This window comes from Perca flavescens, chromosome 11 (genome assembly GCF_004354835.1).
Source record: "Perca flavescens isolate YP-PL-M2 chromosome 11, PFLA_1.0, whole genome shotgun sequence".
NCBI classification, from domain to species: domain Eukaryota; kingdom Metazoa; phylum Chordata; class Actinopteri; order Perciformes; family Percidae; genus Perca; species Perca flavescens.
Window position 1 is genome coordinate 10,687,955 of NC_041341.1, and position 11,187 is coordinate 10,699,141.

The following is an 11,187-nucleotide window of genomic DNA, read 5'->3' on the forward strand; positions in this document are numbered from 1 at the left end:
TTAACACATAATTCTTTTTTTCAATAAACATACATGCAATAATGTAATACAGTTTTGTTTGCACATCAATGCATTTTAAAATATATTAATCAATATATAGAAATAGGTTGTCCATCCATATATTGCTATATATTTTCAAATATATGAGGAAGTTTCTCATATATTGAAATATATTTTCTAATGTATTGCAATATAAATTCTAGTATATTGAACGCAGTGGAAAATGCCTGTAAGCTGGCGTGTGGTATTAGATTGTGTTTCTGAGAAATGTTTCTTTTGGAACATAATCGGAACACAACCGGAATACAGCCGAAACTCAGCACAGACGCACCCAGTGGAAAATGCCTGTAAGCTGGCATGTGGTATTAGATAGTGTTTCTGAGAAATGTCTGTTGATTATTTTTGACCATGTGACATTACGTGGATCAGCTGCAGAGCTCTCCTCTATCAAAGCCAACCTGACTGAGCGTCTCCAGGCCAGTGATAACAAGTCTTCTTCCCTGACTGAAGAGAGAGACCGGCTGAACTCCAGCCTCACTGAAATGGCTAAAGAGTTGGACAGGCTTAAACAGAGTGAGTGCTTGTGTCTGGTATTAAGATTTACTCGCTGTAACATTTTTACTCAGTCACCCTGCATTGTGATAAGCTATTTCACAGGTGGCAAATTACTGTTTTATACTGAACGCCAAATTTCCAAACTGCTGACTCAGCTGTTAACTATTCTCTCTCGCCTTTGCTTAATTTCACAAGAGTCACACTGCATACAATGATCACTAGTAGATGAGGTAATCTATATGGTGCAAAACCTTTCATTTCTTAAACTTGTTCTGGTGAAATATGTTATAATTATAGTCATAATCAGTCAGGAACACTGGTCATAGTTTTAACCATTTATTGCAACAAATAGAAATACAGATATGCTTGGCGCCAGTGGCTCCGCTCTTGGTAATGCTTCCTGGACCAGCCAAGCAGCATGCTAAGCTGAAACAGGGAGTGCCATGCAGAAACCCCCCTGTATACAAGAGAAAAAGAAAGACATTGAAAACCATTTTAAACTTTGAGTCATGTTAGGACTCTGAACTAGGAAGGTGGAGGCAAAACGTTTCAGCAGCAGTAGTGAGTGAAGCAGCATTAGTGTAGCAGGGATCAGTGAGAGGCGGGAGTCATATTTAAAAGGACCACCTTGATGTGAGAATGGCTGTGATTGGTGTGTGTCTGATAGGAATGATATTTCAATCAGCGGGCGTAAGACTTCCGTGGCCGTCATGAACTAGCGCTAAGCTTAATGCCAAGTCAATTAGGCAATCAGGTTAAGGGTAAAAAACAAAACAAGATTAAAAAAAATATATATCGTAATTTGTAATCAAGTCTGAAACTACTTTATCTGACAAGATTATCGGGGGCATTAAAGGGGCAGTCATGGAAAAAGTTGACATATTCAGAACTAACTTCAAGGACCTAGACATGCTTTTTGTTTATCTGCGTGTAGTGCATCTTGTTTGTATCTTACAGAGAAAACGTGTCCAGCAGGATGGAGGATGTTCAGTTCTTCCTGTTATCTCCTCTCTGCTGAGTCTGGTTCCTGGGAGAAAGGCAGACAAGACTGCAGAGAGAGAGGAGCAGATCTGGTGGTGATAGAAAGCTCTGAAGAGCAGGTACAGTCCATGATAGTATACAGGATTTACTTATTTGCTTCAGGGTAATATTTAATTATGATTAAAGCATGTAAACTGCACATATATTGTGGTTAAAATAAAATATGGATTTCTTTAACAGATGTTTCTCTCTGAATTCATAACAAAAAATACTTGGTATTGGATTGGTTTGACTGACAGAAATGAGGAGGGGACCTGGAAATGGGTAGATGGAACTCCACTGACTCTGAAGTAAGACTTAACTGTAATTGTATACAGACATAACCTATATAGCTATATCTTTATATTTTGAGTACTAGGATTTAATTGCTTTGAATTTCCAGCAGACATTTTTCACAAGCATAGATGCTTTGCATGCATAAATATCTGTTTATTATTGATAATAAAATTCGACTCAACCTAAATTGTTCCTTCCTTTGCTTAAAGGTCCAATATGTAATATATTTACTGTAATAAATCCCAAAATGACCCCAATGCATCATCAGATATTAAGGAAACATGCTATGTTGAAATACAGTCTTTTATTACAACTATGCTAATGCCAGTATTTTATCCTTTTGAAATTCCGTGAAGGAATTTCTGTTTGTGTTTTGTCCTGTGTGTTGGTATCAACTGCCCAGTTTGACAGCCATGCTGGTTTGCCAAATATACCTGTAAACACGTAAACCTAGCACGCTACAGCTTTAACGTTAGTACAGCCATGAAAGCAGCAAACAAACAAACAGGATCAACAGAGATAGATTCTACGCGACCTATAACAAAACTGCATGTTTCTAACAGTTGTGTGACCAGAGACGTAACAACCCCCTGGTAAATATTGGAGATGTATTTGAAAGATGGAGACAGCTTAGAGCCCAAAATCACGCAGAGTTGGCTAATTTCCTCCTGAACAGGTAAGCATTAGCTTCAGGCAAATTTATCACAGCTACTGGGCATTTAATGTAATTTCAACATTTGTGTACTCACATTGAATTATTTAACCCAAGTTGGTTACTCGCAAAACAAAATTGAGACACAACCAGTAAAGTGATCCATTGGGAAGAGAGGACCGTGAGTTTGCAGTGTGTTTAGCAATTCTTGCTGTAATTCTAAACCAACAAAGGGTGTTCAGTCGGGTGGAGAGGACGGTGAGGTTGTTGTGTTTTTAGCGGTTCCTACCGTAATTCTAAGCCGAAAAAGTGTGTCTGTCAGTTGGGTACAGAGCTCTACCAATATCTAACATAAGCTAATGTTACTCCGCTGTGCTGAGAAGTAATGTCTGGTTATGTGAGACAAGCGTCTAGCAACATTTTTGTGGATGCTCCTTCAGCGCTCTTTGGAGGGGGGTCTGGCAAAGCGAGACTGTGGATGCTGGCGATTGTCTTTGTGTTAATTGCCAAAAATGTATGGATAAACCAACTACCGGTATGCATATAACTCAAGGTTCAGTGAACTGATAATTAACGTTTGCTGCGGACAATTGATGCCCCAGTCATCAACCTGGAGAGCATTATGTGACACAGAGGAACTGTGTTTATTTCAGAGATTTGCAGTATCATGATACATAAATTTTTTAGGAACTGGAGGACAAGGCAGCCTGAAAATGGTGGTGGAGATCCACAGTGGGGCGAAGAGGACTGTGCACATATTGGACCTACCACCACTGAGTGGAATGACATGTCATGTAAATCTGTTATGTACTGGATCTGTGGAAAAAAAGCTTAACATAGGTGTATGTTTTGAGATCATACATTTGATAAGGCTTTTACAGTGTAAGCTGTGTGTGTGTGTGTGTGTGTGTGTGTGTGTGTGTGTGTGTGTGTGTGTGTGTGTGTGTGTGTGTGTGTGTGTGTATTACACAGGGTATCAGTGACACCTACTGGGACATATGGCAACACGTAATAATGCTACATCAATCATCATGTATTCATGCATGACTTCATGCCTGAAAAAGCATAAATTCATTCATGTAGTGCTCCATGAATTAAAACTGTACATATTGCCTAAATGAAGCTACTGTAAATCACATTCAGAATTTAAAGTTAGGTTGAACTCATTCTACTCTGAAACCCTACATCTCTACCCTAGATGTGTGTCAATTCCTTTTTTTACTTTTCATCCAGATGATCTGATCCGTGTTGGATTTACTGACTTGTGTCATTTTTCTCATTTACATTTTGTTCCTTTAAAGCAGTTAAGTTTTCAAAATCAAAAAGAAAAGAAAAGAAATCAAACCCGAACAGCCAAATTATCAAAACAATCATTTCATATTCAAATTGAATTTGGTGCAGATCATCATTTCAGCATTTATCAACTTATTTGCTTTTTTAACCCTGGTCAAAAAGAAATATACCGGTACTAAAGCTGTTCTTTTCTTGTATTATCATATTTTATTTGTGTTATACTAAGTGAATACTAAGTGTGTTATTTTGGAACAACTTTAAGTATGCTTAGTGTCCTAGTGTGTTCCATGAACAATTTAAATAGAGAGGCGAAGTCCCTCCCCTTCCGGTGGACCTCATGGGACCTTAATTCGGAAAAGATATGAACGGTAGTGAACAGGGAGAGGCAAATAAGGGGTATTTTGATCCCGTTTGAATTGAGCCATGGATTACAAATATGATGTTCGTCAATTTAAAAGATAATTTTTCAACCAAAGAAAGTCTCAGTTAGCCGTAGGTTTGTCATATGACCACTTAGTTTTTGTGTGAAACCGCTCAGTGAACTACATCTCTCGTCTCACACAATTGACGTCACCTAACTTGATGCTCAACTTGCTCGCTAGCTAGCTAGCTTAGCTCTGTTCCTCAACACATGTAACGTTATCTTAACTGCTGTGTTTTACCCAGTGAAGTGTTTTCAGCAGATAAGCAAAAGAACAAGCGAGATCCTCTGTTCATTAGAGTAACGTTACATCTCCGGTACGATACACACAGACATCGTAGCTTCAGCGAGACGTCATCCATGAGACATTGAAGTGTGTAGTCTTTCTAATTACGTATTTTCAAAGTCTTATACTTCAACAGTTTAACAATAAACTGAGACTTTCTTCGGTTGAAAAATTCTTTTAAATTGACGAACATCATATTTGTAATCCATGGCTCAATTCAAACAGGATCAAAAAATAATTTGCCTCTCCCTGTTCACTCCCGTTATTACCATATATCGTATGGTATATCAGTTAATTAGTCATTACTGTAGACTCCAAAAGCCACTGTAAGTATAGGCCTAATAAAAATCTCTTTTAAGGAAAAAAATGATGGTGAATTTTGTCATGTAGCCTACATTACAGCAAAAATAAATTCCACGTGTACATAATAACCTGGCTGCCGAGCTATTTTAAAAAGAAGAATTTGTAGCAAAATTTAAATACACTGTACCTCTATTACTGAAATGTAAAATATGAATAAACCATCATTAATTCAAAACAATTAAAAGTAATTTTCCTAGGGTGCTCTCACACCTACCTCCTCTAGTCCGGACTTTCAGACTTTTCAGTTTGATTCAAACCAAAATTACAGGTGTGAAACCTCCCACGGACCACAGTCCGGACCAAACAGTCAGAATGTGGTCCGACCAAAAGAGGTATTGTTGGTCCGGATCAAACTGAACTATGGTCCGGTTTGTTTCTAGTGTGAAATAATTTTTTGGATGGTTTGAACTTTCCGACCAAATACAGGAACTTCTGGCAGCTATAGGCTATCGTGTTATCAGACCGGGGAAGCTCCTAAAGGAACATTTCAGTGCTTAGTATGTACGGTGAACGCGCTCGGAGCAGCAAGCTGTCGGCTATGAGAGCAGAGAAGAAAGTAGTAATTTACGTGGTAGTAAATGTACAGTATGGTACAGTGTATGTTTTCAGTTTGTCTCTGAATAAGAGATGTAGCTCCTCTCCTTAAAACCTAAGTAAAGTTCCTGTGTCTTGCTTTTCAACATTGTAGCAAAACAAAAAGAGGTGTGGTAGCACGGGGAGAGCAGCAGCCAGTTGAAATGACTCAGACACAGAGAGGTTATGAGAGAACGTGGAAGCCCGTCCACAAACCATAGACAGTGAAATAAATGGACACAGTGATGCCATAGACTTCGACGGAGACCAGTGAAGTCAATTAGAAGCACTTTTCCGGTGATGGCTGAGCATACTGCGCAGCTGCTGCGCAGCCTCAAACTGAGCTTGACAACGTAGATGTGATGTGAACAACCTGTCTGAAATTCTTCTGGTAGCTGTGCCAAGAGAAATCTGAATCATTCCAAATCTTGTGGATAAAGTAGATCGTTGATAAATGTTACTCCATATGAAATCACTTGCCACATACTTCCATATTTCCAATCCATCAAAACGTTGCTGACATATTTTGTTCCGATGCTTTCATGGACTATCTATGGGCTTTTCCCTTGACTGTATGCCTCCACGTACCCCCGATTGCCTGCAAGCTTCACCTGACTATACAGTAATTTCTCTACTGTGCGACAGAAAGTTGCGTGGTGATGACCCAATCGTTAGCCTATTTTTTCAAAAACGGCTGCTACGGGTCCATAACGTGAGCTACAAGGTAATGGAGCCTTTTATACATTGCCGTGTTTCTTTAGAAATAAACAATGAACAAAAGAGAGTCTTTAAACGCTTCAGATGTAAAGTTATTCGCTGTCAAAATGACGCCAAAAAGAATGGGAGTCAATTGAATGCTAATGGGAGGTGATGGCTTTTTAGCCTCAGAATCTCCCCATAGAAGGTAGGCTTTCCCGATGCTGGCTTACCCCCTTTCCACAAACCAATCGATACGTAGGCTATCTGGAGAAGCGGCTCACGTATGTGATGACGACAGGACGTATGTCATGTACTATAGTTCTTTACTGCGCTTGCATAACTGCTGTGTGAAACCAACACTTCCCGGATTAAATGTATGCTATATAAAATGTAACAAATATATAAATATGTAGGACACCTCATACATGTAGTGCAGCACTGCGTTTTCTGGAGACCAGCATCAAGGGAGCAGAGAGAACGTGCCAGTGTATATGGTGTAATAATCTCAAATAAGGTAGTGTGAGTCCATGCAGGGCCTTATATGTTAAAAGAAGAACCTTAAATGTCCCATGGCATGAAAATTTCCCTTTATTAGGTTTTCTAACATTAATATGCGTTTCCCCAGCCAGGGGTGGATTAAGGTGATCAGGAACCCCTAGGCAGCTCTTTGTGTGAGGCCCCCCCTTAATCATTGTGCTTTACTGGAAAAATGTATTTAGTGCCATACATGGTCCACATGCAAATAATAATAATAATAATTTTAACTGACACACACACACACACACACACACACACACACACACACACACACACACACCAACTACCACCACACCACATAGGTAAAATGAGTAAACTACATCATAAAATTAACATCAACAGAGATGTAAGTGGAAAGAATACCAGATATTATCCTCAGCCACCACAGCACCAAAACAATTACAATAAAAATGTAACTAAACAGCAAAGCAGCAGAATTCCCTGGATTCACAGTTCAACAGCAAGCTGGTAATCACTTTTAGCTTTATAAACCAACAGGTAGGCTACAGCATCTGCAGCAGTGCAGAACACCTGGCTTTACTGAGGCAAAAATCACAACATCACTACCAGTGGTGGAAGAAGTATTCAGATCTTTTACTTCAGTAAAAGTACTAATACCATACTGTCCTGCATTGAAAATGTTACTTAAGTAAAAGTATGTAAGTATCATCAGGAAAATGTACTTGAAATATTAAAAGTGAAAGTACTGAATGTCGAAAAATCCTCATATTTTTTAAACAAACCAAACAGTACTGTCAATCAACTAGTGTTTAATGGTCTATTCATCTCAGCTGACTTGTAGGCCGTTATATTGTTGGCTAGTTTAGTTTAGAATCAAACATCACATTTTATAAATTACAAGTGTTTTGTGTGCAGAAATCTTAATGTGTAAAGTAACTAGTAACTAAAGCTGTAACAGATGAATGTAGTGGAGTAACTAAAGTAAGTAGTAACTAAAGCTGTAACTGATGAATGTAGTGGAGTAACTAACATAACTAGTAACTAAAGCTGTACCAGATCAATGTAGTGGAGTAAAAAGTACAATATTTCTCTCTGAAATGTAGCGGAGTAGAAGTAGAAAGCGGCATGAAAAGAAAAGACTCAAGTACCTAAACATTTGGACTCAAGTACAGTACTAGAGTACATGTACTTAGTTACATTCCACCACTCATCATTACTGAGACACAAACCACTGTGCAATACACTAAACTGTGAATAAAATAAAAATAATAAAAACAGCAGCAGCAGCACATAACACTGTTATTAACAACAATAATGAAACAGCAGCACAACATGTAGGCTACATATTGTTGCATAATCATCACGCCTTTAGAATTTTTTTTTAGAATTCACATGCAGGATCCGAGCTATAGTTAGTAGCAGGGACGGACTGGGACCAAAAATTGGCCCTGGCATTTTGGCCCAGACCGGCACACCACATAAGACCACAAATACCACCCGTCCTTGCGCTCCCCTGAATGTGTATAGCAACTCCTACTCCTTAAAACTATTAACGCCATGTAAGGGGTACGCAAGAATCATTGAGAGTTGACACATTAAATACAAAAAAGTGCCATTTATTAATATAATAAACCGGTATACTCCTCATGAATCATAAAACAATATATATAGGCCTATATATTATCATTTCACGACTGAAGAGGCCCTGTGCTTTAACTTCAAAAGGTCTAGCATGAGTTTTTGTCTGCCAATGCAGATAGAAAAGCTACAATTCTCATTAAGAAAGCTTGCATGATGTGCAACGTTTATCTAGGCTACTTTAAGGACACAAACGCACAAGCACAAGCTTAAGGTTTGATGAACCTTAAGGTAGGCTACTTTGTTGAATGAAAAGCAGTCTAATATAGCCTATTAATAATAAAACTAATGCAATGATACAGTATAGCATGCCTATTTCTTTTATTGTTGTAGTGTTATCATCAACAGTTTGTCCACCACTCAGTTTTATCAAGGGGTTAAGTGTTTTAAGGAGAGTTGTGTTTACCGCAGCCGGTTGTAGCCTCACTCCCTCATCTCTGTCCCCCACCCGAAACTGCATGCAGGCAGAAATCCCAAAGAGGGTGCTGTTTAAAGATATGCTGTCCTCTTCATTGTCTTGGTTAACGTTATCCTCACCTAGCGCCGCTTCACAGCTAGCTGCTGCTGTAGCGGCATATTCATCGCTTTGGACTGTTGTTCTTCATGTCTGTATCCCCAACAGTATTCGTAAAAAAAGTTTGTCATCTTTGGCAGCGTTGCCAAATACTTATCGGCGTCTTTTTATCTTTTTTTAGACTCATCTTGCTTCGTCTCTATTTGTGTACTTCAAAGCTCTCCTTTTACTGTGTTAATCTTTTGCGCCGCGCACCGTTATGGACTAGTCCATTTCAATTTGAAAGTAGGGGGTGTATGGAAAAAAATAGTCTATGTGATATTTTTGACTAAAGTGTGTTTTGGCCAGCCCAGAGTCAATTGAAAAAACAATGGGCCAATTAAAAAATAAATGTTTCTTATAAAAAAAATAAAGTAATTAATTGTCTGGCTAATCCGGGGCCCCTGCACACGTGGGGCCCCTAGGCTGCAGCCTCAAAAGCCTGTGCATTAATCCGCGCCTGCCCCCAGCCTGTCTATGGTCCCCCAGTGGCTAGAAATGGTGATAGGTGTAAACCGAGCCCTGGGTATCCTGCTCTGCCTTTGAGAAAATTAAAGCTCAGATGGGCCGTTTTGGAAAGGTTACCTCCCCTTTCAATGCTTTGCCCGCCCAGAGAATTTGGCCAACCCATGAGAGAGAGAGAGAGACATCATGGCTTTCAAACAAGAAAAGTGGCAGTTGGTCAAGGCCACAGCCCCACTCTCCACCTTGCCCGAATAGTCGATTCGATGCATCGATATGCGGAGCCTGATTCGACCACCAATCTCACAGTCGGATCTTCGCGGGTGTTATTATGAAACGAGGATCATACCATTTTGGCAATATGGGGTGCTCAATGTCTAATTTCACACAGAACTACTGGTTTTGTACGGTTATATTAAGTTATATACAGCATTTAATTATGATAATGCTGTAAAAAAAAACGTGAAAAGAAAGAAGGAAAAGTTCAATAAATATTTTTTACGTGTGTGTGTGTGTGTGTGTGTGTAAATCCAACCACCCCTGTGAAAGATTTAAGTTTCACTTTCCCTGATCCGCGACAGACGAGGAGCATCCATAGACAGTATATAATGGACCAATAGACCCCGTTGCTCTGGACGGAGACCAGTGAAGGCTATTAGAAGCACTTTTCCGGTGATGGCCAGCTTTACTGCGCAGTCTCCAACTGAGAGAATGTGACGTGAGCAACGTGTCTGAAAGTTGTAAGTCTTCTGGTAGCTGTGCCAAGAGAAATCTCAATCATTCCCAATCTTACAGATACGGAGACTGTAGGTGTATGTAAGGAGATAACATGGGCACAGGCTAATAATTGATCACTAACATGCTAGTTAACATTAGTAATTAAACCTAAACAGCTAATGTAAGTCGAAACTGCCTGCGAGCTTCTCCTGTACTATACGGTAATTCCTCTACTATGCGACAGTAAGTCACTTGGTTATGACACAATCGTTAGCCTATTTTTACAAAAACGTCTGCTACGGAGCCATAACGTGAGGTACAAGGTAATGGAGCCTTTTATACATTGTCGTGTTTCTTTGGAACTAAACAACGGACAAATAGAGTCTTTAAACGCTTCAGATGTAAAGTTATTCGCAGTCAAGTGACGTAAAAAAAATATGGCGGTCAGCAGAATGCTAACAGGAGGTGATGGCCAGTTAGCAACAAAATGGCGCCATGATGGCTCGAGTTCTGAAGCGAAGCTTACCCCCTTGGGAGTATCAGACGAGGAGATTAACGTTACTTAACAATGTCTGGAAAAAGAAAATCTAAAATGTGGATGCACTTTCAAATGGTAAAAGATGATCCAAAAAAAGTAAAATGCAAGTTGTGCCAACAGCTCATGTCCTACCACTCGTCAACAACAAACATGGCTTTCCACTTAAAACGGGTAAGTTTATTACCAATAAAGACGTTTCACTCTTTCATATATAATGGCGCTTTTAATTTACGAATAGCAATATCATATGTTGGGATTTAAAATATGTTAGCCCACAGTATCAGACTGACGACAGCAGTTCATCTAGTAGTAGTAGTCACACCCGTAGCTATGGGCGGGCCATAGGGGGCCGGGCCCGCCCCCAAAAATGCTTGTGCCCCCCCACTTGAGGCACAGATCTCTTCTCTTCTAAAAAATGACTTTTATTTTATATTATCAAAGTTGCTAATTTTCTGTTGCATTAATGTTGCATTCTTTATCATTAAAACATAAAAAATATAAATAATGGTGTGATTTTTGTTTGATTGATGGGAATCTACACTGCAACAGCCTATCACGGCCTTACTAAAAAGAAAGTTAGGCTACGACGTGACGTAGCCTACGTGAGTGTAGCCGCTCAACA